The sequence below is a fragment of the Phocoena sinus genome, chromosome 7, assembly GCF_008692025.1.
Source record: "Phocoena sinus isolate mPhoSin1 chromosome 7, mPhoSin1.pri, whole genome shotgun sequence".
Lineage (NCBI taxonomy): Eukaryota > Metazoa > Chordata > Mammalia > Artiodactyla > Phocoenidae > Phocoena > Phocoena sinus.
Genome location: NC_045769.1, coordinates 110309299 through 110336388, shown reverse-complemented (window position 1 = coordinate 110336388; position 27090 = coordinate 110309299).

The following is a 27090-nucleotide window of genomic DNA, read 5'->3' as shown; positions in this document are numbered from 1 at the left end:
GTAGATGATAGATACATAGATGATAGATTAGATAGATTAGATAGATGGATGATAGATTAGATATTTAGATAGATAGATAGATAATAGATGATAGGTGATAGATACATAGATACATACATAGATAGATGATAGATAGATAGACGGATGATAATATATGTCATATATACTATGTAGATAAGTCTCCGGTATAGATACATAGAGAGAGAGGTGGTTTAACTTAGCAGGAGGAAGAGGAAAAAGTATGTCTCCTCTCTATTCCCAGGAGCAGAAGCTTCCTGTCTAAAAGACTCCTGTTGTAAGCAAGCTGCCTTTGGGTGTGGTTATTCTTAGAACAGGCATCAGTGTTTCCTCTGGTCAGCGTCAGGGGGGCTCCACACAGAAAGACCTCAGGCACAGTCACTGAGAAAGTGGACGTGAGGACAGAACAATGACCATCCGGCGTCCTCGCTGCCCCCAACTCAGGACGGCACCCACAGCAAGCTTGGCCCAGGCCCTCCTGAACTGAGTATTTCTGACTTTCCTGAGCACGAGAGAGACCTGACTCCCTCCCAAGGCCAGCTCCGCCCGTCTGCGGGCCCAGGCCAGAAGCAGAACCGGCACCATCCTTTCCTCTGCAGTCACCTCTTCGGTTCTTCTTTCAGCTTGCTGGGCGTCCGTCCCTGGGCAGGCTGTGTGAGCTGCACGCGGCTGGCTTCCCAGCGTGGGCCCCGGCCCACTCTGGGGCCTCGCCCTATGGGGTCAAGTGACAGGAGGGGCATTGAGACAGGATGTGGACACCACGGGCTCACCCCTCAGCTCCATCTCAGCCCACATGCTAGTGGGTTGGGAGGGAAGGGGCCCCCGTGGGTGTGCTCTCCCAGCCCCCAGCCAGTCCTCACATGCTCCCTTCCATACCCACCCTTGACCATCACTCTGGTCCTGAACTCACCAGCCTAGGAATCAGTGTGGAATTTCTACCCCCAGATCCTCTACTTGCCAGCTTTGGGGCAAAATGCTGCTTCTCATCGTGCATGTGCTTCCACCATAAGATAAGGGGTCAGATTTGATCTGAGATGCAGGGAGGTAGTGGCTGCCCGGAACTCCCTGTGAGATGCTGTTTGCAGCTGGACAACAAATGGCTCCAGAACAGAGAGGATAATTCTCCCGGCGTCCCGGGGATGGACCCACCTTGCCCATCGGGCCCTGCTCCATAAGCACCATCTGCTGTCCCCTCCACATTCTCGTTCACACACTGGAGCTTCCTGCAAACACCTCCTGACCACGCTGCTCGCATCTGATCTCTTGCTCCAGCCCTGCTTCTGGGGAACACGAGCCCAGAGACCCTGCTTCCAGGGCTGTCACCAGAAGGCCTCTCTCCACGTTGCTTCTCCCTTCATGGAGCCACAAGGGGACGGAGGGAAGGGGGCCAGCCTGGGGGTCGGGCCTGCAAGGCAGCTGGAGGTCTGGCATTGTTGAGAGTGACCGCTTCACGTGGCTCCAGGGACTAGTACAGAAGAACGTCCTCTGGTTGTAGCCACGTTACAAAGGCCCTCTGCTTTATCCCAGCGTGTTCTGGCCAGGGCAGAAGAAGGAAATAATGGGTAGAGGGTGAGGGGCGGGGCAAAACGAGCCTAGTTACCCACCAGCAAAGTGATTCCCACTAAGGCCAGACCCCCGGGAGAGGTGCCTTGCCCTGTGTGCTTCATGCTGTATATGTTACATGCTGCACGTGTCATGGGCTACACATATTAGATGCTCTCTGCGTCCATGTTAAACGTGTGTGCGTGGTATGTTTGTTGCATGCTATGTGTGGTGTATGTTGCATGGCATCTGTTACATACTAGGCGTGTTATATGCTGTGTGTACCGCGCAGCAGGTGCTGTATTATGTGTTATATGCTATGCATGGTGTGTTGTATATATTACATGTTATATACACATGGTTGCTATGTATGTTCCATGCCGTGATATCGTTCACTGTGGTACATGCTCTACGTTATACTCCCTATGTTACATGTCATGTGTGCACTACACACATGCACTATTGCTCGTTATGTGTGTTTATAGTATGTGTCGCATGCTATGTTTTCTTTAATTTTTATCGGAGTAGAGTTGATTTACAATGTCACGTTAGTCTCAGGTGTACAGCAAAGTGACTCAGTTATACACACACATATAGCCACTCTTCTTTAGATTCTTTTCTCATGTAGGTGGTTACAGAGTACTGAGTAGAGTTCCCTCTGCTTTATGGTAGGTCTTTATTAGTTATCTACTTTATATATAGTAGTGGCCTGCTATGGGTTACGTCATACATGTGCATGTGCTGTTGTGCGTGTTTTGCACTGCGTATGACACGTTATGTGTGCTGCGTGCTATACACACTATACACCATGTGTATTGACGTGCAACTCCTCACAGACACTGGCAGCTGAGTCCAGTCTCCCAGGAGGAGGGGTCACTGGCGGCTGCAGGCTTGCGTCCTCCCCAGTTCTGAGCTCCCTTTACTCCCAACTCTGCCAGCCAGGGTGCTGCCACCAGATGCCAGGTCAGACCCACAGAGGCAGCCTGTGCTCCTAGCGGGGCTTGGTGAGAGCCTGGCCTACGGCAAGGCACTTCTGTGCTTTTAGGTCAGCGACAGATGAATGTACGTAATTCCTTTATCCATTCTCCTGTTGTGGGTTATTGGGTTGTTTCTAAGTTTTAACTGTTTATAAATACACTTGCTATTAAATTACTTATGTGGAGATGTTTTTATTTCTCTTGGGTGAATACCAAAGAGTGGAATTTCTGAGTCATGTAAGAGTGCATTTTAACATTATAACCAACTTCCAGTTTTTCAATGTGTTTGAACTAATTTCCCCCACAGGCTCCACCTCCTTGCCAACCCAGATAAGTAATGATGTGGTGTACCTTTTCGTATGCTTATGGGTCATTTGGAAATCTTCTTTTGTAAAATGTCTCTTTTGCTCATTTTTTAAAATTGGGTTGTCTTTTTCTTATTAATTTGTAGAAATTATTTATGTCTTCTTGACAGGAATCCATCGTCAAATGTATGTATCCTGGATATCTTCTTCCAGCCTTTGGCTTGACTGTTTACTCTTTTGATGAAGACAAGTTCTCAATTTTAATAAAGTCTAAGTTATTAATTTTTTGTTTGTTTTGTAGTTACTGCTTTTTTTTTTTGAGACTTTTGGACAATTAAATGTTATATATAAGGCTTCCAGGAAGCCTCCTTAAAAAGGACAGAGCATGCCTTTCACCTTTCTTTCGTCTAGAAGGGTTGTGCATAGAACACAGACATGATGGGCAGAGCCCTAACAGTCATCTCAGACAATGAAGTGATATTGGGAACGGAAGCCACAGAGAGAAGAAGCCTGAAACATAATGAGGGCGCCATACTGGCCCTAAAACTGTCTACCTCCAGACTTCTTCTATATAAGACAGAAATAAACTTCCATCTTGTATAAGCCTCCGTCGTTCATGGCTGAATCCAAACTGATATATAAAGATCAGTTAGCAAACTCACCAATTACCCTTGTGTTTTTCATTCTGTTTCAAAATTTCTCTAAATCATCAGGTCTAATTCTCATTGTCCTTCAGAGTCAACTAATGACCTTATAAAAGTAGGGGTGCCCAGAGTTTAGGTTGGGCCCCAGCACCCTGTTCTTCAAATAAGATGTAATCCCAGAGGGAGGAGATATGGGGATATATGTATATTTATAACTGGTTCACTTTGTTATAAAGCAGAAACTAACACACCACTGTAAAGCAATTATACTCCAATAAAGATGTTAAAGAAAAAAAAAAAGATGTAATCCCCCCAGGGCTGCCAAGGTTGAGAATTGTTGCTTTTTTCTTGGCTTGAAAGTGTGGGCACACTTGGCTCGAAAGTGTGGCTGAGCTTTGGACTCTGGTGAGAAATGGACCAAAGCAAAGAGACCTATGAGATACAATAGAATTGCGCTCATGAGTTCTAACTCATGCCTTGAAATCTAGGCTACACCTGCCAGCCAGAAAAACAGATTTGTTCTTTAGAGTGATATACAGTGTGGGACATGGATCTTGGCTCCTGGAGGAATGACCCCGGACCAGTTACAACCTCTGAGAGCCTCGGAAATATGTCTCTTAGAAATAACACCTGCCTGATCCCCAAATTGTTGTGAGAATCAAACAAGACCATGGACTTCAAAGGACCTTGTCCGTCACATCCTGCCAAGTTTCTGGCATTGCTGCAGCACAGCACGGAGTTTCTGTGCAGCCCACAGCGTCCTGAAGACCACGTGCACAGCCTTGCCCCTCAGAGCTTCACACTGAGCCCAGATCAAGGCCCAGGCCCCCTAATGCCTGGAGCCACAATCTTTATCAGCTTTTGGACACAGACGCCCCAGGGAATCAAGTGAAAGTAGTTGATCTTCTCCCTGGAAAACGCAAAAGTCACAGACACACATACACACAAGTTGTGCATAAACCTCAGGGATTTGCTGTCTCCAGGAAGCTCACCAGGAACTTAAAGTAAGAATACGTGTTGTACAGCATGTCACCTCCACTCAGGACCAGAGGGAGGAGTCAACCACTCCAGGCAGCGGGATAGCCTGCTAACTAGGATGTAGCAGAGAATAAACCAGTGAGTGACAAGACTCCAAACAGGGCAAGTGTCTCCTACCCTCACCTCTAACAGAAGGCAGCTCTCCACCCTTGGTACCTGTTATAGAACAAATTGCGTTGCCCCCTCCACCCTGCCCAAATTTATATGTTGAAACCCTAACCCCCAAACTGACTGTATTTGGAAAACAACCTTTAAGGAGGTTATGAGGTCATACAGGTAGGGGCCTAATCCAATAGGACTGGTGTCCTTATAGGAAGAGGAAGAGATGCCAGGGATGCGCACCCACAGAGAAAAGGCCAAGTGAGGACACAGCAAGAAGGTGGCCGTCTGTAAGCCAAGGGGAGAGGCCTCAGGAGAAACCAAACCTGCAGACCCCTTGATCTTGGACTTCCAGCCTCCAGAACTGTGAGAAAGAAATGTCTGCTGCTTAAGCCATGCCCAGCCTGTGGCATCTTTGTTAGCAGCCCTAGCAGACTGAGACAGTGCCTGTGCAGCCTGAGCTCCGGACAGCTGGGCTGGCCGGCCTGTCGGTGAGTGAGGTGTCCCCAGGGCACAGCCTCGTTCACGCTCCTCCCGGTGGGGCTGCCCCTCCTGCCTGCTGGCCTGACACAGTGGGGCCTCACCAGCACCGCCAGCCCCAAATCAAGCCTCCCACCACAATATCTGTACGTCTTCCAGGCCCCTGGGCCCAATTTTTAAAACCATTTCTTCTCTGGTTTTAAAAGGTAGATTTATCTAATAAATTTCACCCAGAAAGAAATTATAATCTCATTGTGGAAGTAAACAGAGACCATTCAAATGAGAACAGGTGAAGTTCCTTTTTTCAGAGGTAGCAGAGGAATTAGTCACCATCAGGTGCGTTTTCATAAAGACTCAAAGGCAGACGGAGGAGTGAGAAAGATTTATTATGGAAAAAATGACAAGTCAGGTGTGCCCTGAGTGGAGCAAAAGCTAAGTGTTGAATCTACGTAGTAGGTGTATGGGTGTTCATCTAATTATTTTTTCAACTTTTATACATGTTAGAAAATTTTTGGAAGAAGAAGCTGGGAAAAAACGTTGGATCCGCAGCTTTGTTTAAACATAACACTGGGGCTTCCCTGGTGGCGCAGTGGTTGAGAGTCCACCTGCCGATGCAGGGGACGCGGGTTCGTGCCCGGGTCCGGGAAGATCCCACATGCCGCGGAGCGGCTGGGCCCGTGAGTCATGGCCGCTGAGCCTGCGCGTCCGGAGCCTGTGCTCCGCAACGGGAGAGGCCACAACAGTGAGAGGCCCGCGTACCACAAAAAAAAAAAAAAAAAAAAAAAAACCCCAACATAACACTGACCAACAATTGTAGAACATGAATCACTAGCTTGAATCAAAAAACCCACAACTTCATTTTTATTTATGTGTTTACATATTCCTTTTCACAGCACAGTGCCCGAGGGTTAGGAATCAGCCAGCTGTGAGCAGCCCTGCCACTGTGCTCCGGGGTCCACAGACAGCCAGTCCCTGCAGGAGTGGCCACCCAGCTTCCTGGGCTCTATGTATTTCCATACATTCAACTGGCAGCCAGACAGCTTCCTGGGAGGCCAGTGCTCGGCACTCAAGTGTCCTGGGGCCCCTCCCCACACGCACACTCGGCCTCCCTCTTGGGCAGAGATGGCTCCACTTCTGAAGGAGGGACGCACTGCATCGCCAGCCACAGCTGCCCTGTCACACCCCAGAGAGGCCAACTCAACCTTGGCCCACGAGCTTCCTGGCCAGCAGCCCCGAGCTCAGGATGGCCACACAGGGCCAGGTGCTAATGAGGGCTCTTGATTCGTGTTTTTTTCTAAGTGGACTAGTCAATCAACCGAGTTGTGTCTACCCTCAAAGCACATCTAATCCCTTCTCATCCCCATCACCACCACCCCGGTCCCCTTGATCACAGCAAGAACCTCCTCCCTGGGCTACTGGCTTCCCTCTGGACCCTCCACGTGTCCTCCACACAGCAGCAAACTGAACCATACCCGTTTACTTCCCCGCTCAAGATCCTCTGGTGGCTCCCTCTGGGGAAAAGCCCAAGTATTAAGCATGGCCTACAAGGCCGCATGTCAGGGGTCAGCAAACTATAGCCCCCAGGCCAAATCTGGCCCACAGCCTATTAGTTAAATACAGTGTATTGGAACACAATCACTCACACTCATTCACTATTATCTATGGCTGCTTTCCTGCTGCAAGGGTTCATCTGGAACCGCCCTAGATGTTGCCATGAAGACACCCAAGTAGCCCCGTGGAGCAGCCCACTTAGAAAGACCAAGGACCCCAGCCAGCATCCAGGCCTGCGCTGCCAGCCATATGAGGACACCACGTGGGATGGGGATCCTCCAGCCCAGTGAGCCTGTAGATGACTGTGGCCCCAGCTGACCTATAACCTCTGACACCAAGTGGAAACTGCCCAGCTGAGCCTTTCCCAAGCACCTGACCCACAGATTCTATGAGCACGATATGCAGTTGTTTCACACCACTTGCATCAGGCCTGCTGATAGGCCCATTCTGCCATTCCGCCGTGTTCGTATGGTAAGCACACCTTTAATTACATAAAAATGTCTGTCTGTATGTGTATGTGTGTACATATATTTATGTGTGCGTAACACTTTATAGAAATGCGTGAGAATGGGTTTCCTTTATTTTATTTTATTTTTCTTTTTTTTGCGGTACGCGGGCCTCTCACTGCTGTGGCCTCTCCCGTTGCGGAGCACAGGCTCCGGACGCACAGGCTCAGCAGCCATGGCTCATGGGCCCAGCCGCTCCGCGGCATGTGGGATCTTCCCGGACCGGGGCATGAACCCGCGTCCCCTGAATCGGCAGGCGGACTCCCAACCACTGCGCCACCAGGGAAGCCCGGTTTCCTTTATTTTAATCCTTTTTTTTTTTCTTCTTTGCTTGGCTCCATACAGCCCTCGTCTCCCATCTTGTCTCCCACATATCCTATATTATAACCTAATTTCCATATATTAGGTTCCATATATTCTCCATATGTCCCTCCATATTCGTATGTATTAATAACCAAGCATATAGATGCATTTTAATACATACGTACATCTAGGTATCTGTATGGATAAAGGGTGTTGGCTAGCTGGCTTTACAAAGAGGGATCCCGTTTCACGCTTTTCTGCATCTTGATTTTCTCACTCGATGATATCTCATTTCTCACTCAATGAAACCTTCTGCTCAAGCATTTGCTGGATCTTCTTCGTGGCTGCCTTATGTTCCATAGGTGGATGAGCATGCCTTCCCTGTATGCACAGCCTCACCCACTGTGTTTATTTCTATTACAGTGGCCTGGTGCACTTTTTTTCTTTTTAAAGATTTTTTTGATGTGGACCATTTGAAGTCTTTATTGAATTTGTTACAACATTGCTTCTGTTTCATGTTTTAGGTTTTTGGCCAAGAGGTATGTGGGATCTTAGCTCCTCAACCAGGGATTAAAACCGCATCCCCTACATTAGAAGGGGAAGTCTTAACTGGTGGACTGCCAGGGAAGTCCTGGGCCTGATGTATTTTAAATTTTAATAGATGTTGCTCAACTGCTTTCCAGGAGGTCTAATGTCCAGGAAGATCTGTGCGTTTTCTTGCTGTGGACACAGGCCCGCAGTGTGCAGGGCTGTCACGGCTGCATGGGGACCAGCCTGCCCCAGCCCCCAACATGCTCCACATAGCTTTGTGCAAAGCCTTCTGCAAAACCACATCCCATTGTTTCTCCAACTTTCCTCAGGCCCAACTAAACTTCATTAGCTGATCAACACCACTAGGTGTAGATAAAAATCACTCCCAAATTCCTCTGTACAGTTTTGCTCTCAGAGAAGAAACACTGCCCATCAGTGGTCCACAGGACAAGGGCAGCTTGGGCCTCCACCCCTGCCCTTCCCCTCCCCCCATATCCAGGCCCCTCTGATGTCCTGTTTGTCCAGAGGGAGCTGCCAAACCATACACACCTGTAGCCACCTGACCTGAGGGCAGATGTTAATTGTTAGAGGCAGAACCATCTAAAACAGGTGTCCCTAAACCCTCTCAGATCAGACAGTCCTTGGCGTCTCAGAAACACCTAAGGGGTCTATTTTGTCTTTTCTTTTCTTTTCTTTTTTTTTTTGCGGTACACGGGCCTCTCACTGTTGCGGCCTCTCCCGTTGTGGAGCACAGGCTCCGGACGCGCAAGCCCAGCGGCCATGGTTCACGGGCCCAGCCGCGTCCGCGGCATGTGGGATCCTCCCGGACCGGGGCACGAACCTGCGTTCCCTGCATTGGCAGGCGGACTCTCAACCACTGCGCCACCAGGGAAGCCCCTAAGGGGTCCATTTATTAAGTAGTCAGGTCCAAACACTTAACAAGTATGTATATGCTAATAACTTAGTAGCTGTCTGAAAGCTGTACACATGAATTTTAAGAAACTATTTTTAGTTCATTTTTACATAACTGCCATTGGTTACTGACTGGGTACGTGGGCTTGCTGGGCGCTGCGCAGCTTTCCAATCCTCGCAATCAGATTGTACGCCGCCTGGCCCACGGTGACTTCTAAAACCCATCTTTCGAGTGGGTACTAAAACCTATCTTCGCGAAGACAGGGAAAGCGCCGCAGCATGACCTGGTGTGGAGACCTCGAGCCAGCAGCTCCCCCACCCATGTCCACCAGAGGGCGCTGCGTGCTCCCGGAACTGAACATGCGCAGCCCAGCAGCTCCTGCCCCGCGCCGACTCCGGACTCCCCCGCCACTTCCCGCTTCGCCAGTGCCCGCAAGAATCAGGTAAGGTCAGGAAACAGAGGCGGGTCCTGGGCTGGGACGTCGGCTACCCAGGTAGGATCCTGGCTCGGGGAACGTCGCTAGCATAGAGCACAGGCGCCGTGGCCCCTGCTCCCGGGACCCCATCTGTGCGCGGCTTGTCCCCGCGCGCGCTGGGGTCAGAAGGGGTCCGGGTGGTGGGAACAGGACCGTCCTCCGACACCGCCGGGGGCGGACCCTGACGGACCGCGGGGACCGCGGGCAGCCCATCCTGGGCCACGTGACACAGAAACCAAGACCGGACTCTTTCTGGCAATGAGCCAGGTGTGGTCCACTGCGGCGTCCCCACAAGCTGGGACCGGCCCCGGGTCTGCGGCCTCTGCAGTCTCGGGAGCCATCCAGGGCTGGAGACCCGGCCTCGGACACAGCTGGGGACACAGAAGGTGCTCTATAAAGGCTTTAAAAAGAACAGACTACACAGAATGAAGACAAAAGATACACAAGCAATATTAACAGTATTTACTTTTGAAGTGAGACTATAGACTGCTTTTCTTGTTTTTCTGCACCCTTCAGACTTTCTAAACTACATAGGTATCACCAGAATAAACTTTTTAAAGCAGTGGTTTGCTTTAAGAGGAAGTCGTGCATTCCTCTCCATCTAGTAGCGCTAAAGTCTGAAAAGGGGATCGCAAACTCAGATGTATCCAGATGCCTGGTGAGTTGGGTAAATGAGAGCTGAGCATAAGGCAGTAGGGAGTGGTGGGGACTGCAGAGAACCAGATGCTCTGAAGGAAGAAGGCTCCTCCAGCTCCAGATCATCTTTAATCTTCATTAAAGCCTAGGGCAGGGAAAGGGGAGGCAGAGCCCGAGACGACAAAGCAAGAAGCAGCTGCAGGGCGCTCGTGGGAGGGGGCGGGCGGTGCAGGGGCGCGGGCGCCACCTGCCGGTCCATGTGGTTGCGCTTTCCCACGCCACGGCCGTGGCCCAGCCTGCTGCAGCATCTCTGGCCCATGGGGGAGGGACAGGGGGCTGCTCTCTGGCCTTATTTCACCCGTACAACAAAGCCGTTTGTCCGACCACGCAGAGGTGTTGTAAGAGGGGTGAGGGGGCAGTGGAAACACTTGAAGGGTGTGCAAATCTCCAAATATCAATATGGTAAGCATACCAATGAAACTTAAAAGGGTGTACACAGGAGAATCTTTACGACCTTGGGGCAGGGAAAGATTTCTTAAACAAGACAAAAAAGAGTGTAAACAAAAAGGAAGAGATTGATATTTAAAGCTTGTCTACATTCAAATTAAGAAGTTCTGGTCCTTAAAAGACACTGTAAAGAAAATGAAAAGAAAGGCAAACTGGAGAAAAGAAAAAGATATTTGCAATACATATACTTGAAAAATGATTTCAACCTAGTGTGTGTGTGTGTGTGTGTGTGTGTGTGTGTGTGTGTGTATTTAAGTCTATGAACCAAGAAGAAAAAGACACAACTCAACAGCTTAAATCCTAATATTTCCTACTTCCTAGGAAAGGAACCAGGAGGGCCAGTAAATGTGTGGGAAGATGTCCAGCCTCATTTATTTTCAAAGAAACATAAATTAAAACAATGATATTCAATATCACACCCATTAGATTAGCAAAAATTAAAATTTCTGTCAATATGGAGTGTTAGGAAAAAAAAGAACTTTCATGCACGGCTAGTGGAATTGTGAAATGGAGCAATCACTTTGGAATACAGCTTGGCATCTAATAAAGGTGGACGTATAACAAAGGTGCCTCCCCACCGCCCAGGATTCCACTCTTCATATATGTACCTAAATGGAATGCAAGCACATGTGCACCAGGACCCATGTAAAAGAATGTTTGTGGTAGCGATGTTTGTAATAGTAAAAAACCGGAAATAACCCAAATGGCCTTACTGGAGAGGGAGTGGATAGCCTATACTCAATTTTATATGGCCTGACCTAATACATTGCTTTAAATTAAATATGCAGGAGGGAAAACTATTAAGAAGAGTAAGGGAATGATTAATACAAATTTTAGAAATATAATAACTTCTAGTAGGGAGAGAGGGGGCTATGATTAGAGAGAGGCATGTGGGATGGGAGGGAGGGGAGGAGTTGCTTCTAAAGTACCTATAATGTTTTCCTTCTCAACCTAGGTGAGATATATTTTATTTTGAATCTTTAAACTGAACAGATGTGTTTTTTATACACTCTTATTTGTATAGGACATATTTCAAAATTAAAATTTAAGAAGAATGTAATGTAAAACACCATACAGATATGTACTACAGCACATTTTCTATGTGTTGGTCCATTCATATCCATTGTTAAACACCCGCCATTGGGCTGGACCAGAGAGGGAAAGAATTTTTACAGCCCAAACCTCCATCCTCAAGAGGCACGCCTGGCTCTCCAGCCCTGCCTCTTTGTGCCTCCAATCCCCACTGATATGAAAAGATGTGCAGGACCCACACACCGTAAGGTACAAAACATTGCTGAGCTAAATTAAAGAAGACCTAAATAAATGGAGAGAAACTGTGTGCATTAGTTGGAAGACAGTATTGTTAAGATGTCATTTCTCCCCAACTTGATCAAAGGTGAATGCTGTCCTAATCAAAATCCCAGCAAGCATTTTTGTAGAAATTGACAGGTTGACTCTAAAATATATATGGAAATGCAAAAAACCTAAAATAGACAAAATAACTCTGAAAAAAAGACTTATGTTACCTGGTTTCAAGACATTAGAAAGCCACAGAAATCAACACAGGGTGATATGGGTGGACATATCGATGAATGGAACAAAATAGGGAGTACAGAAATGGACCCGCATATATATGGTCAATTAATTATCAATAAAGGTGCCAAGGCAATTCAATGGAGAAAAGGTAAACTTTTCAACAAACAGCAATATGCAAAACAAAACATCCTGATCTTTACCTCACATCATAAAAAAATTAACTTGGAATGGATCATAGATGTAAGAGCTTAAAGTATAAAACTTCTAGAAGAAAACATAGGAGGAAAACTAAGTGACCGTGGTGGTTTTAAAAGAGATGTTCACAAATTCTCTGATATTCCTTCTTTCAAGATGTGGAGCTTAACTTCCCTCCCCCTGAATGTGGGACAGACTTAATTCAGTTCTAGCAAATAGAATTTGGCAGAAGTAATGGGCTATCACTTCCAAGATTAGGCTATTAAAAGACTGCAGCTTCCACCTTGGGCTGGTTTGCTCACTCTCCCTCCCATCCTCCCTCTCTCCCTCCCTCCCTCCCTCTCATTATTCACTTTGGGGGCAGCCAGCTGCTATGTTATTAGGAGAGGCCCATATAGTGAGGAACAGAAGGCCTGCCATCAGTCATGTGTGACCTCTGAAGCAGATACTCATTTTGAGTCTTAAGATGCCTGCAGCCTCATAAGAGACTGAGCTAGAACTATCCAGCCAAGCTGCTCCCAAATTCCTGACTCATGTGAAAATAACAAATGTTTGGTTTTTTTGTTTGTTTTTTTGTTGTCTTTTTTGCAGTACACGAGCCTCTCACTGTTGTGGCCTCTCCCATTGCGGATCACAGGCTCCGGACACGCAGGCTCAGCAGCCATGGCTCACAGGCCCAGCCGCTCCACGGCATGTGGGATCTTCCCAGACCGGGGCACGAACCCGTGTCCCCTGCATCGGCAGGCGGACTCTCAACCACTGCGCCACCAGGGAAACCCCAAATGTTTGTTTTTTAAGCTGCTAAATTTGGGGATAATTTATTATGCAGCAATAGATAACTAATACAGTGATCTTCAGTTTGGCAAAAATGCCTTAAAAATGACACAAAGAGGGGGCTTCCCTGGTGGCGCAGTGGTTGAGAGTCCGCCTGCCGATGCAGGGGACACGGGTTCGTGCCCCGGTCCGGGAAGATCCCACGTGCCGCGGAGCGGCTGGGCCCGTGAACCATGGCCGCTGAGCCTGCACGTCCGGAACCTGTGCTCCGCAACGGGAGAGGCCACAATAGTGAGAGGCCCGTGTACCGCAAAAAAAAAAAAAAAAAAAAAAAGACACAAAGAACATGAACTATAACAGAAAAAAAAAATCCATAAATCAGATGTTATAAAAAGCAAAAACTTCTGCTCTTTTAAAGAAGCTGCAACAGGGTTCCAAACAAGATGATGTAGACACCATTTTTCCCTGTTCCTTCCACTAAGTACAACTAAAACCCTGAACATGATACAGTTGACAATCATAACAGGACTGTCTTAGCTTGGGCTCTTATAACAGAATACCATACATGGGGTGGCTTAAACAACAAACATTTATTTGTCACGGTCCTGGAGGCTGGGAAGTCCAAGATCAAGGTACTGACAGATTCAGTGTCTGGTGAGAGCTGGTGGAGAGGGAGAGAGAGAGAGAGAGAAAGAGAGAGAATGAGAATGAGAGAGCGAGAGCAAGCTCTGTTACCTTCTGTTTTTTTTTTTTTAACTATTTATTTAATTTATTTATTTGGCTGTGCCAGGTCTTCGTTGTGGCACGCAGGATCTTCGTTGTGGCATGCGGGATTTTTAGTTGAGGCATGAGGGCTCTTAGTTGCAGCATGCAGGATCTAGTTCCCCAACCAGGGATCAAACCCAGCCCCCCTGCATTGGGAGCACGGAGTCCCAACCACTGGACCACCAGGGAAGTCCCTCCTCCTGGTCTTATAAGGGCACTAATCCCATTATGGGAGACCCACCCTCATGACCTCATCTAAACCCAATCACCTCCTAAAAGCCCCACCTCCAAACACCATCATATTGGGGATTAGGACTTCAACATATGAATTTTGGGATGACACAAACATTTAGTCCAAAAAAGGACTTAAAGATGGAAGGCAGACTGGCTATTTGATGGTAGCAGACAACTCAGGGCAGCCCAGATATGGCACTTGGGCCAACATGTGGTCAGTGGAGAATGAATAGAGAGAGTTCCCCTGCACCCAGGAGCAGCAGGTGGTCCAGACTGGATTGCTTTTCCTCTAGCCATGGTGCCAGCAGAGACCAAGTGGTGATTCCTGACTCTAGCCCCCCACCCAGTGGTAACAGAAAGCCTATGGCAGCACAGCAAGACCAGAGGACCTGGGGCACTTTTTCCCCGCTGCCTGCTCTCTTAGCCAGGCTGGAGTCTGGACTTACACCACCACCCAGCAGCCTCTGAGACTGTAGAGCTTTCCTTCCATGTGGGTAGCATCACCGACCCAGCAGTGGCAGGCAGTGCCCCTCGCCCTCCAAACTAGGGAATGGTGGGAGGAATTTGGAGAGAAGAGAACTGGAGAAAGGGATTTTCTAACCTGTATAGGTTATTCTGGGCAGACAGCTGACTGACCCACATGAGAAACTGGCCAGAATGAACTCACCAAAATGTTTGAGACCCAGGCTTTCACGGCAGCCTTTGAATAGCACACAAACAAAGCAGACCAGAATAGCATTGCAAGAACTCAGGAACAAATTGTCATTGGAACCACAGTCCACAAAAGTAGGCCAGGACCAGCATGTATCCTAAACAGGATGACTGCTAGAATAGACTATTTAAATAGGATCCAGAGTCTTATAATGTAATATTCACAATGTCCAGGATACAGGTAAAAAAAAAAAAAAAATCACAACTGGAAGGGGAAAAGACAACAAATGCCAACACTGATATGGCTCAGATAGTGGAGTTATCTGACAAAGATTTTGAAGCAGGCATCATAAAAATGCTTCAGTGAGCAATTATGAATACTCTTGAAACACAAAAATAGAAAATCTGAGTAAAGAAATAGAAGATATAAAAAGAAACAAGTGAGAATTTAAAAATTCACTAATCAAGATTAAAACTCACTGGATGGGCTCAATAACAGATTGAAGAAGAGATATGAAAGAATAGTGAAGACAGATGAATAGAACTTATCCAGTCTTACCAACAAAAAGAAAATAGATGGGGAAAAAAAAAAAACCGACCTCAGAGACCTGTGGGACAACAATGAAAGATCTAACGTTTGTGTCACTGAAGTCCCAGAAGGGGAGGACAAAGTGTGGAACAGAAAAAAGAATTGAAGAAATAATGGCTGAATACTTCCAAAATTTGATGAAAAGCATAAACCTATACATTTAAGATGTTGAGCGAACCCCAAAAGGGCAAACCTAAAGAAATCCACCCCAAGACATACTATAATCAAACTTATGAAAACTAAAGACAACGGAAAAAGTTCCGAAAGCAGCTAGAAAGAAATAATGTGTTGCCTATAGAAAAACAATTCAGATGACAGCAGATTTCCTATCTGAATCCAAGGAGGCCAGAGTAAGTGGCACATTTTCAAGTGCTGAAAGAAAAGAGCTGTCAATGCCAAACTATATCCAGTGAAAATATCCTTTAGAAATGAGAAAGGAAGTCTTGCTTAGGCAGAGAAACACTAAGAGACTTTGTCACCAGCAGATCTACTCCTGAAAACTGGCTAAAGACATTCTCTACACAGAAAGGATATGATAACAGAAGGAATCTTGGAACATCAAAAAGAAAAAGAAAAAAAGAGAGAGAGAGAGAGAGAGAGTGAAATGGGTAAAAAAAAAAATAGGGGTAAATATAATGTTATCATTCTCATAAGTTTTTAAAATTATGTTTGATGGTTGAAGTACAAATTATAACATGATCTGATGCTTAATATATTTAAAGGAAACACTTAAGGCAACTATATTTTAAAAGTGGAGAAGGTAAAAGGACCCAGATGGAAATAAGGTTTCTACACTTTTCTTGCAGCAGTAAAGTGTCAGTACCAGTGGTCTGTGATAAGTTGTGCGTGCGTACTGTCATACCTAAAGTAACCACTCAAAAAAGTATACGTGGAGACATAAAACTGTGAGAAAATCATAATTTAGGTCCCCACAAATGTTAAAATAACCCAGAGGAATACATGAAAAAGGGAACAGAGGAATAAGAAACAGAAGAAACAAACAGAAAAATATTAGAAATATAGAAATATCGATGATCCCTAAATCTCTTACTTGGATATGTACATAATAATCACCTCCTCTGAGCCAAGCCTTTTGATTATTAAAGTAAGCTATAAAATCATATTTATTTAAACAAATCAAGATGGAATCCTAAAAAATGCCCGGGCAGCCCAAAGAAGGCAAGAAAAGAGAAAAAAAGGAATGACAAACACAGAAACAAACACAAAACAAACAATAACATGGCAAATTTAAACCCTAACATATTAATAATTACTTTAAATGGAAATGGTTTAAGTCTTAGCAATTAGAAGACAGAGGTCGACAAAGTGGATATAAAAAAACACAATCCAACTATATGCTATCTACCAGACACTCATTTCAAACATGACAACATAGGTAGGTTGAAAGTTAAAGGATGGAAAATGATACATCAGGCAAACATAAATTTTTTTTTAAAAAAGCATGGGTGGATATATATTAATAAAGTAGACTTCAGAGAAAAAATTACTAGGGACAAAGAGAAATATTACATATGATAAAGGAATCAATTCAGCAGGAAGACATAATGATTCTAAATATGTATGCACCAAACATCAGAATCTTGAAATACATGAAGCTGAAAGAAGAAATAGACAGATCCACAGCCATAGTTGGGGACTTTTACACCCTACTCTCAGCAACTGATAAAACAACTAGACAGTAAAGACAGAGAAGAACTGAGCAACCCTACCAAGCAGGATGTAACTGAAATTTATAGAACACTCTAGCCAAGAGCAGCAGAGTGCACATTTTTTTCAAGTGTATATCCTGGATCATACATACAGGAAGTCTTAACAAACTTAAATGAACTGAAATTATATAGCCTATATCCCCTGACAGTAATGGAATTAAGCTAGAAATCAATAATGGAAAGACAACAGGAAAATCTCCAGACACTTCGGAATTGAACTATCCACACTTTTGTGATGGTTAACAGATTCTGGTCACCAGCACTAGCCCCCGCCACTGCAACGCCAGGAGGCAGGAGAGATCACTAGCACGGCTGTGAGGGAGGAGCCAGCTGCCCCTCAGAAGCGGTGACACTATAGAGCCATTCTCTAGGCAGGGGAGTCCAGCTGGCTCTGATGCCAGCTGGGGCTGTGTAAGCAGTGTTGAGGATATGAATGACTGAGCCACACAGAGGTAATGTGTGAAGTCCTTCCACTGGGAACCGTTTTTTGTAAACATGCTAAGCCATGGGGCGTGTGATCTGCTACTAGGTGCAGAATAGCCAAGGACTAGATATACTATAATAGTGTCTGTACTGTAGTCAGCACAAATCTCTACCTTTTGTTGAAACAAATTTGCTTGTTGGAGCTTTTGGTAAAATACACTTTAATTCCTTTCAAAGAAAACTTCACACTTACAATATGAAAATAAATGCTTCTTTAATGAACAATTAAATGAAAATTATCCAGGACCTTACAGGATTTTTAGTATGTACCATGCGTATCTTAGAAGACAGTACATTAGCTTGCTGGGATCATTAGGATATGATCCTAATGGGAGACAGTAATTTATAAAACAGTTACCTAACAGCTTTCCCAAACAGTAGTTCCCCTGAAATTAAAACAGGAGATAAAATTAAATAAAAAGAAGAAGTCCTCAATGAAATTAAAAAACATAGAACTGAATGAAAATGAAAACACAACATGTAAAAATTGGTGAGATATGGCTAAAGCAGTGGTGAGAGGGAAATTTATACTACTAAATGCTTACATTAGAAAAGAGGAAAAATTCATATCAGTAATCTTAGTTCCCACCTCAAGAAACTAGGAAAAGAAGAGCAAAATAAACCCAAAGCAAGAAGGAAGGAAGGAAATAATAAGAGCAGAAATCAGTGAAGTTGAAGATGAGAAAAAATGAAGCAAAAAGTAAGTCTTGAAAAGATTAATAAAATTGATAAATGTTGAATTAAATTGATAAAAATAAAAAGAGAAAAAATACAAGTTACCAATATCAGGAATGAAGGAGGGGATATTGGTATAGATCCTGTAGCCATTAAAAGGAAAAGAAGAGGAAGGAACACTTCCCAATGCATTTTATGAGGCCCTGAAACCAAAACCAGACAAAGACCATACTAAAAAAGAAAAAAAATAAAACTACAGACTAATACCTTCATGAACCTAGATACAAAATTCCTCAACAAAATATTAGCAAATTCAATTGAGCAATATTTTAAAATAATTATGCACCATCACCAAGTGGGATTTATTCCAGGAATACAAGTCTGTTCAGTGTTTGAAAATCAATCAGTATAATCCAACATATCAATAGGCTAAAAAGAAAACTCACATGATCATATCAGTTGATTCAGAAAAAGAATTTTACATAATTCAACACCCATTCGTGACAAAAAAAAAATAACTCTCAGAAACTAGAAATAAAGGGAAACATCCTCAACTTGATTTTTAAAATCTACAAAAAAACCCTACAGCTAACATCATGTTTAACAATAAAATAGACCTTAGTTCTTAAATCAGGGACATCTGCTCTCACAAATCTTATGCCACATAGTATGGGAAGTTCTGGCCAGAACAATAAAGTAAGCAAGAAAATAAAAGGCATACATATTGGAAAGGAAGAAATAAAAGTGTCCCAATCTGCAGACAGTATGGTTATCTAGATAGAAATCTTATTAAAAATAAAATTCCTAGAACTAATAAATGAGTTTAGCAAGGTTGCAGGTTACAAGATGAACAGTCATAAATCAGTTGTATTTTTATACACTAGCAACACACAGGTGAAAAACAGAGTTTAAAATAGCCATTGACAATTCCTTCACAAAATTAAATATGTTATAAATGTAGCAAAACACATACAGGACTTGTATGCTGAAAATTGCAAAACACTGATGACAGACGTCAAAGAAGCTTTAAGTAGATGGAGAGACATTCCATGTTCATGAATTAGAGGATCCACATAGTAAAGATGTCAATTCTCCCCAAACAGGATTAACCTAAATGCCAGAAAGATTTTTGGTAGCTATAGAGAAGATTATTTCTAAATTTACATGGAAAGTCAAAAGAACTAGAATAGCTAAAAGCATTTCGAAAAAGAAAGGGCGAGGAACCACCTACTTGATGTTACAACTGTACAGTGACAGTACTCCAGACTGAGTAGTGTTGGCAGAGGGACAGACACAGAGAGCAGTGGAACAGCATAGACTGTTCCAGAAATATGGAACCCTCAAATAGACACACGCAAATTCTTCCACGTGATTTCTGACAAAAATGCAAAAGCAATTCAACAGAGGAAGGATACTTTCTTCAGCAAGTGGTGCTGGAAATATTGGACATCCATTGGCAAAAACATGAACCTCAACCCAAGTTGCACACCTTATAAACATTTAATTCTAAATGGATGTGGATTATAAATATAAAATGTTAAACTATTTTAAAAATTTATGAAGAAACATGGGAGAAAATCTTCAGGACCTAGAGCTAAGCAAAGAGTTCCTAGACAAAGAAAAACTGGATAAATTGAACTTCATCAAAATTAAAACTTTCGCTCCATAAAAGAAGCTGTTAAGAGGATGAAAAGACAAACTATAGACTGGGAGAAAACATTTGCAAACCACTTATCCTACAAAGGACTTGTTTAAAGAATATATAACTAATTCGAAATTCAACAGTAAAAAACAAAAACAACAGTCCAATTAGAAAATAGGGCTTCCCTGGTGGCACAGTGGTTGAGAGTCCGCCTGCCGATGCAGGGGACACGGGTTCGTGCCCCGGTCCGGGAAGATCCCACATGCCGCGGAGAGGCTGGACCCGTGAGCCATTGGCTGCTGGGCCTGCGAGTCCGGAGCCTGTGCTCCGCAACAGGAGAGGCCATGACAGTGAGAGGCCTGCATACCGCAAAAAATAAATAAATAAATAAATAAGAAAATAGACAGATAACATGAACAGGGGACATACAAATGGAAAATCATGCAAAAAGATGTTTGACATATTAACCATTGGGGAAATGCAAATTAAGACCACAATGAAATATCAATATACATCTATTAAAATGACTAAAGGTAAAAATAGTGACAACACCAAAAACTAGTGAGGAAGCAGACTCTGGATCTGTTACACATTTCTGATGGGGATGTAAAATGGTACAGCCAGTCTGGGAAATAGTTTGATTTTTTTATAATCCTAAACTGTTACTTGCAAAACAATCTAGTAATTACCCTCTTGGACATTTATTCCAAAGAAATGAAAACATGTTCACACAAAAACCTATACATAAATGGTCATCCAACTTTATTCATAATAGCCCAAACCTGAAAACAACCAAAATTTCCTTCAATCAGTGAATGGTTAAAAAAAATCTCTGGTGCATCCATATAATGGAATACTATTCAGCAACTAAAAAATAGCAAACTACTAAAGTACACAAAAACTTAGATGGATCTCAAGGGAATTATGCTTAGTGGAAAAGAGTCAGTAATCAAAGGTTACATACTGTATGACTCCACTTTCTATAGGACATTGTATAACGTTTTGGAAATAATCAAACTATAGAAATGAAGTACAGATTAATGGTTGCTGAAGGATGGGGCAGGATGCTGGAAGTGAGAGCAAACTTAAAAGATAGTACAAAGGCATTTTTTCATAATCTTGATTGTGGTTGTGGTTATATAAACCTGTATATGATATAGATCAAATTGCAGAGAACTACATACACACACACACACACACACACACACACATGGGGAAGGTAGGGGAAGGGTAAATGGGACTCAGTACTATTTTTGCAACTTCCTATTGAGTCTGTAGTTTGTTTTTTTTTTTTTTTTGGCGGTACGCAGGCCTCTCACTGTGTGGCCTCTCCCGTTGCAGAGCACAGTCTCCGGACGCGCAGGCTCAGCGGCCATGGCTCACGGGCCCAGCCGCTCCGCGGCATGTGGGATCTTCCTGGACCGGGGCACGAACCCGTGTCCCCTGCATCGGCAGGCGGACTCTCAACCACTGCGCCACCTGGGAAGCCCCTGTAGTTATTTTTTAATTAAAAGTTTTTTAAAGGACTTCCCTAGTGGTGCAGTTGTTAAGAATCCGCCTGCCAGTGCAGGGGACATGGGTTCGAGCCCTGGTCCAAGAAGATCCCACATGCTGTGGAGCAACTAAGCCCATGAGTCACAACTACTGAGCCTGCGCTCTAGAGCCCACGAGCCACAACTATGAGCCCATGCCCCACAACTACTGAAGCCTACGCTCTAGAGCCCACGTGCCACAACTACTGAGCCCACGTGCTGCAACTACTGAAGGCTGAGTGCCTAGAGCCCATGCTCCACAGCAAGAGAAGCTACCACAATGGGAAGCCCGCACGCTGCAACAAAGAGTAGCTCCCACTCGCTGCAACTGGAGAAAGCCCACACAGCAACGAAGACCCAATGCAGCCAAAAATAAATAAATAAATGAAAAATTTTTAAGTTTTTTAAAAGCTAAAAAACAGTTGCGAAAAGGTAAGACACAAGTGGGGATAAAATATTTGCAAAACATATATTTGTCAAAGGATTTGTGTCCAGAATCCATAAATAAGTCTTAAAACTTAATAAGAATACAAACAGCCCAATCTTTTTTTAAAAAAAGGACAAAATATTTGAACAGACACTTCACCATAGAAGATATACAGATGACAAGCATATGAAAGAATATTCAACGTCACTAGTATTAGGGAAATGAAGATTAAAACCTCAATGAGACCACTACACACCCACTAGAATGGCTAAAATTTTAAGACTGACCATACCAGGTGTTTGCAAAGATACAGTGAAACTGGAAGTTTATACCCTGCTGGTGGAAATAAAACATGGGAAAATCATTTTGGAAACCAGTTTGACTGACAGTATCTTACAAAGTTAAACATACACCTTCCATGAGATCCAGTCTGTCCAGTCCTAAGTATGTACCCAGGGGAATGGATGCCTATGTTCATATAAAGGCTTATCTGTAAATGTTCAGAGCAGCTTTCTTTTTGGTAGCTGCCACGACATTGACTGAGCCAGGACATCACAGCCAGCGAGGGGCAGAGGGCAAATTTATAACTGGAATTTCTCTGTGTTTAGAGTTCCGTTTTATTCCCATACTCTCATGGGTATTTATACCTGCACAAAGGATTGGGGGCAGGCAAAACCTGGGGCGGCAGAGATGTCACTTCATCAGTCCATCCCCTCATCCTAGAGAATTTGCATCTTTGTCCAGCCACTCCAGTCCTCATAAGCAGCTCTCTCAAGTGGTCCCCACTGTAGGCAAGGAAGGTGAAAGGAGACCCAGCATCCTGCCATACACCTTCATGCAACTCCCATCTCCAGCCCCACCCTCCCAGGGCCACCTCTCTAAAACATCATTTCCTTATTTCCTTTATCAAACTAGCAAGCAATTTTTTAAAGTGCTGATATCTACGGCTGCTGACAATGCAAAAAAAAAAATCACACACACGCACACGCGCTCACTCATACACTGCTGGTTCTGGCAGGCATATATTGCTTTTTTAAAAAATAAATAAATAAATTTATTTATTTATTTTTGCCTGCGTTGGGTCTTCGTTGCTGCATGTGGGCTTTCTCTAGTTGCAGCGAGCGGGGGCTACTCTTCATTGCGGTACGTGTGCTTCTCATTGCGGTGGCTTCTCTTGTTGTGGAGCACGGGCTCTGGGTGCGCAGGCTTCAGTAGTTGTGGCTTGCGGGCTCAGTGGTTGTAGCTCGCGGGCTCGCAGGCTCAGTAGTTGTGGCGCATGGGCTTAGTTGCTCCGCGGCATGTGGTATCTTCCCAGACCAGGGCTCGAACTTGTGTCCCCTGCATTGGCAGGCAGATTCTTAACCACTGAGCCACCAGGGAAGCCCCGCATATATTGCTTTTAAACCTTAAAAATGTTCATACCTTTTGACCACTTTAGGAATTTATCCTAGAGAAACAAGTTTAGCTGTTAAAAAAAGAATTTAGCACTCAGTGAAGTATTTACAATATGAAAAAGTGGAAACAATTATAACATGTTCAACAAAATACAGAAAAATTACTCCCAGCCTCAAATTCCATATTAAACCAAATATCATCAAGTGTCAGGGCAAAATTAAAACATCTCAGGCACATAGGGACTCAAAAATACCTCCCATGTATTCTTTCTTAGGAAGGATGTCCTTTGGCAAAACAGGGTAGGAATCCAAGAGAGAGGAAGCCCTGGAATCCAGCACATGGGGCTCCAACAGCAGAGAGGCAAAGAGGGGTGTCATGTGATGGAGACTGGTGGGTGAGTCTGGTCTTGAGCCCCCTCAACCAGGATGGAGCCCAGACTCAAGGATGGGGGGATGCAGGGCAAAACTCACACGTCCAGACAATGAGGTGGATGTATATTGTGGAAGATGATAGAAAGGCATTTGATAGACCTGTTGGACCACTTGGGGGACAATTAATGCATAGAAAACTAAACAAATGAGAGTGAGAGAGAGAGTTACTCTAGTTAAAATAGGTTATTTCAACAAGGAAAAAGTTGTAACACATAGCTTGTTTCAGAAGCAAACTCTTGATTTAGCCAAATAGTTAAGCTACTGTATTCATATGCTAGGGCTATCATAACAAAATACCACATATGGGGTGGCTTAAACAATAGATATTTATTTTCTCACAGTTCTGAAGGCTAGAAGTCCAAGAGCAAAGTGCTGGCATGGTCAGTTTCTGGTGAGACCCAATTCCTGGCTTGTAGACAGCTGCCTTCTTGCTGTGTCCTCACTTGGCATTTTCTCCGTGGGTGCACATCCCTTGTGTCTCTCACTCTTTTTTTTTTTTTTTTTTGTGGTATGAGAGCCTCTCACTGTTGCGGCCTCTCCCGTTGCGAAGCACAGGCTCCGGACGCGCAGGCTCAGCAGCCATGGCGCACGGGCTTAGTTGCTCCGCGGCATGTGGGATCTTCCCGGACCGGGGCACGAACCCGTGTCCCCTGCATTGGCAGGCGGACTCTCAACCACTGCGGCACCAGGGAAGCCCTCTCACTCTTCTTGTAAGGACACCAGTCTCATTGGATTAGAGCCGACTCTTATGACCTCATGTAACCTTAATTACCTCTTTAAGGCCTCATCTCCAAATACAGTCACATCAGGGGTTAGAGTTTCAACATATGAATTTTGGGGGCACACAATTTAGTCCACTACAGCTACTATACTCAATGGTGTGGGAGGGGAAGTGACCAGGCAGGAGATGTTTCTGTAGGGGAGCCAAATCCTCAGTTACCATGAGTATCAAGAAATAGTAATATAGGGCTTCTCTGGTGGCACAGTGGCCTGCCGATGCAGGGGACACGGGTTCGTGCCCCAGTCCGGGAAGATCCCACATGCCGCGGAGCGGCTGGGCCCGTGAGCCATGGCCACTGAGCCTGCGCGTCCAGAGCCTGTGCTCCGCAACAGGAGAGGCCACAACAGTGAGAGGCCCATGTACAGCAAAAAAAAAAAAAAAAAAAAAAAAAAAAAAAAGAAATAGTAATATAGAAGGATATTCTTGAGAAGGTTGGAGGGGAATACTGGAAGAAATAGCTTAAAGAGTTGAAAAATATTCGCCTCTGGATAGAGCAGCAACTTGCTGGTTTTTCCATGTACATTTTTAAGCACTATTTGATTTTATTAAACTTTTGTGGTAGACACTGTGATGTATTTGCCAAAAGCTAATCCTCAACTCACCCAGCCCCTGAAAAAGCCATTGAGGGAGGTTGGGAGAATTGACCTCAGCTCAAGGGGTGGGCTTGACTGATACCCAGTGGCTGGCTCTGGAACAGGAAAGCCTTTCCCAGTCTTCTGGGAAGGTCCTTCCTGACATGAAAGATGGGGTTGCCACCATGGGAAGTCAGTTTCTCCCACCATGTGGACAAAGAAACAGGCAGCACCCAATGCCATGGGTGGCTATCTTAGTCCAAAGCTGATGCTGTGGCTGCCAGAGCAGAGAAACAGGAAGAACCTAGGACCTTAGTGGCATCTCTGAACACCTGAATCACTCAGCTGGAAGACTGTCCTCACTCTGACTTCTGACATGTGAACTAATATGTTTTCTTATTAAGTGTGCCAGCCCAAGGAGGATTTCCTCTTAGAAGCACCTTAAAGCATCCTAAGAGATACAACTCCATTCATGTATAAAATTGCTGAAAGTAAAATGGTATTTTAAAATGTAGTACATACAGTATGGTCATATTTTGATACATACATATATGTAAAATATATATACAAATACATGAAAATGTTACTAGTAGTAATCTCTGGTAATAGAATTTTTTCTTTTTTCTGTATCCATCAGGTTTTATTCAATAACAAGTATTGTGCAACTGGATACTTTTACTACATTCTTCCCTTGATTTGCTGATGGTCAAACTTCTTTTGTTTTAAGTTTTATTAAAAATATATTTCAGGGCTTCCCTGGTGGCACAGTGGTTGAGAGTCCGCCTGCCGATGCAGGGGACACGGGTTCGTGCCCCGGTCCGGGAGGATCCCACGTGCCGCGGAGCGGCTGGGCCCGTGAGCCATGGCCGCTGAGCCTGCGCGTCTGGAGCCTGTGCTCCGCAACGGGAGAGGCCACAACAGTGAGAGGCCCGCATACCACACAAACACACACACACACACACAGACACACACACACACACACACAGAAAAAAAAAATATATATATATATATCATATTATTTGGTAAGGACATTGTAAATGTGGCTTTATTTACTCATAGTAAATACTGCTAACTCTCATTCAATATGATGCCAGTATTACCCTTATATCGAAACCAAGCAAAGACATTGCAAGAGAAAAAAACTACAGGTCAGTATCTCTTATGAATATAGATGGAACAATCCCCAGCAAAATATGAGGAAACTGAATTCAGCAATATATAAAAAGAACTATACTCCATGACCATGTGGGATTTATCTCAGGAATGCAACCTTTGTTTTAAAAATCAATGTAACACATCATATCAATAGAATAAAAAACAAAAAGCACATGCTCACCTCAATAAACATAGAAAAAAACTGACAAAATTCAACAAACTTCATGATAAAAACACTCAACAAACTGGGACAATAAGGGAACTTCCTCAACTTGATAAAGGGTATCCATGAAAAACCAACAGCTAACATCATACTTAATGTTGAAAGAATGTTTTCCCTACCAAGACCAGGAACAAGACAAGGATGTCCACTACCACCAATTCTATTCAAAGTTGTACTGAATGTTCTAGTCTGTGAAATTAGGCAAGAAAAATGAGTAAAGACATCCCAATTGGAAAGGAAGAAGTAAAACTATACCTATTCACAGGTGACATGCTCTTGTATATAGAAAATCCTAAATAAATCCACTAAAAACTATTAAACTACTAAACAACTATTAAACTACTGAATAAGTTCAGCAAAGTTGCAGGATACAAGCTCAGTGTACAAAATCAATTGTATTTCTAGACATTTGCGATGAACAATCCAAAAATGAAAGAAAATAATTTCATTTACAAAAGCATCCAAAAGAATAAAATACTTAGGAGTAAATTTAACAAAAGAAGTGAAAAAATTATACTCTTTAAACTACAAAACATAATTAAAAGAACTTAAAGATCTAAATAAATGGAAAGACACCCGTTGTTCATGTATTGAAAGAACTATTGTTAAGATAGCAATACCCCACAAATGGATATAAAGACTCAACACAATCCCTATCAGAATCCCAGCTGGGGTTTTTTTGTTTTTTGTAGAAATTAACAAGCTTATTCTAAAATTTGTATAGAATTTCATACGACTCAGAACAGTCAAAACAATTTTGAAAAAGAAGAACAAA